The following is a 2,500-nucleotide window of genomic DNA, read 5'->3' as shown; positions in this document are numbered from 1 at the left end:
CAAGTTGGACTTGGGCTCGGCGCGAGGCGTCGGGGTAGTGGACCCTCCCGAACACCACATGCCACGACAGGCGGCAGCCTGCGGGGTTCGGTGCTGGACTCTTCCCTGTTCGCTCGCCGCTACTGGGGGAATCCTTGTTAGTTTCTTTTCCTCCGCTTAGTAATATGCTTAAATTCAGCGGGTAGTCTCGCCTGCTCTGAGGTCGTTGTACGAGGTGTCGCACGCCACACCGCCAGCCGGCTGTGCACGCTACCGAGAAAGCACCGGTATGCGAACCGCCAGGCGACGGGCGCGCATCGCACGTTTAAGGAGACGCGGCCGGCCACACAGGCGACCACGACACTCCCAGGCGCCCGAAGCGGGACAAACGCCGCGCGCTTCAGTATACGTAGCCGACCCTCAGCCAGACGTGGCCCGGGAACGGAATCCATGGACCGCAATGTGCGTTCGAAACGTCGATGTTCATGTGTCCTGCAGTTCACATGTCGACGCGCAATTTGCTGCGTTCTTCATCGACCCACGAGCCGAGTGATCCACCGTCCTGGGTGATCTTTATCTTTTCAGTTCTCCACCGTCTCTTTCAAGACAGTTGCAGAGGCGGGACTGAGGCGTTTGACGGCCCCTGTTCCATTACTTTGTGTCCAACGGCCTGACGGCCGATGGGCGTCGTACGGCTCCACACCGGAGCGGACAGGCACTCGGGCGAAAGTCATTCAAAACCGGCGCCAGGCGCCAGGTGCCGCAGGCCAGCCGCTCCAGAGCTTCAGCGCTCGTACCACACAACAACACTTGCGCTAGTTTTGAGAGGCACGCGTGGTTCCGCACGCGGCGCACGGCTACTGCCGTACAGGTAGCGTGTTGCGCGACACGACACGCACATCGAAAGACATGCAGTCTAGTCGGTAATGATCCTTCCGCAGGTTCACCTACGGAAACCTTGTTACGACTTTTACTTCCTCTAAATGATCAAGTTTGGTCATCTTTCCGGTAGCATCGGCAACGACAGAGTCGATGCCGCGTACCAGTCCGAAGACCTCACTAAATCATTCAATCGGTAGTAGCGACGGGCGGTGTGTACAAAGGGCAGGGACGTAATCAACGCGAGCTTATGACTCGCGCTTACTGGGAATTCCTCGTTCATGGGGAACAATTGCAAGCCCCAATCCCTAGCACGAAGGAGGTTCAGCGGGTTACCCCGACCTTTCGGCCTAGGAAGACACGCTGATTCCTTCAGTGTAGCGCGCGTGCGGCCCAGAACATCTAAGGGCATCACAGACCTGTTATTGCTCAATCTCGTGCGGCTAGAAGCCGCCTGTCCCTCTAAGAAGAAAAGTAATCGCTGACAGCACGAAGGATGTCACGCGACTAGTTAGCAGGCTAGAGTCTCGTTCGTTATCGGAATTAACCAGACAAATCGCTCCACCAACTAAGAACGGCCATGCACCACCACCCACCGAATCAAGAAAGAGCTATCAATCTGTCAATCCTTCCGGTGTCCGGGCCTGGTGAGGTTTCCCGTGTTGAGTCAAATTAAGCCGCAGGCTCCACTCCTGGTGGTGCCCTTCCGTCAATTCCTTTAAGTTTCAGCTTTGCAACCATACTTCCCCCGGAACCCAAAAGCTTTGGTTTCCCGGAGGCTGCCCGCCGAGTCATCGGAGGAACTGCGGCGGATCGCTGGCTGGCATCGTTTATGGTTAGAACTAGGGCGGTATCTGATCGCCTTCGAACCTCTAACTTTCGTTCTTGATTAATGAAAACATACTTGGCAAATGCTTTCGCTTCTGTTCGTCTTGCGACGATCCAAGAATTTCACCTCTAACGTCGCAATACGAATGCCCCCGCCTGTCCCTATTAATCATTACCTCGGGTTCCGAAAACCAACAAAATAGAACCGAGGTCCTATTCCATTATTCCATGCACACAGTATTCAGGCGGGCTTGCCTGCTTTAAGCACTCTAATTTGTTCAAAGTAAACGTGCCGGCCCACCGAGACACTCAACTAAGAGCACCCTGGTAGGATTTCAACGGGGTCCGCCTCGGGACGCGCAAGCACGCCTTCGGCTCGCCCCACCGGCAGGACGTCCCACGATACATGCCAGTTAAACACCGACGGGCGGTGAACCAACAGCGTGGGACACAAATCCAACTACGAGCTTTTTAACCGCAACAACTTTAATATACGCTATTGGAGCTGGAATTACCGCGGCTGCTGGCACCAGACTTGCCCTCCAATAGATACTCGTTAAAGGATTTAAAGTGTACTCATTCCGATTACGGGGCCTCGGATGAGTCCCGTATCGTTATTTTTCGTCACTACCTCCCCGTGCCGGGAGTGGGTAATTTGCGCGCCTGCTGCCTTCCTTGGATGTGGTAGCCGTTTCTCAGGCTCCCTCTCCGGAATCGAACCCTGATTCCCCGTTACCCGTTACAACCATGGTAGGCGCAGAACCTACCATCGACAGTTGATAAGGCAGACATTTGAAAGATGCGTCGCCGGTAC

The 2,500-nt window shown here is 55.3% G+C and overlaps 2 non-coding genes across 2 annotated transcripts in view; both read right to left on the bottom strand.

Annotated features, from left to right (window-relative positions):
* The window catches only part of LOC126333483 (large subunit ribosomal RNA), a 4,217-nt gene extending 4,012 nt beyond the window's left edge, over positions 1–205 (bottom strand). Inside the window, exon 1 of the ribosomal RNA XR_007564240.1 lies at positions 1–205. This exon is cut by the window's left edge and continues 4,012 nt beyond it. This is a non-coding gene — a ribosomal RNA (large subunit ribosomal RNA).
* Positions 206–393: 188 nt separating this feature from the next.
* LOC126333481 (5.8S ribosomal RNA) lies at positions 394–548 on the bottom strand. Its single transcript, XR_007564239.1, has one exon. It is a non-coding gene; the product is annotated as a 5.8S ribosomal RNA (ribosomal RNA).
* Between the last annotated feature and the right edge of the window lie 1,952 nt (positions 549–2,500).

This window comes from Schistocerca gregaria, unplaced genomic scaffold (assembly GCF_023897955.1).
Source record: "Schistocerca gregaria isolate iqSchGreg1 unplaced genomic scaffold, iqSchGreg1.2 ptg001605l, whole genome shotgun sequence".
NCBI lineage: Eukaryota > Metazoa > Arthropoda > Insecta > Orthoptera > Acrididae > Schistocerca > Schistocerca gregaria.
The sequence above is the reverse complement of the archived record's forward strand: the minus strand, read 5'-3'. Positions and strand labels throughout refer to the sequence as shown.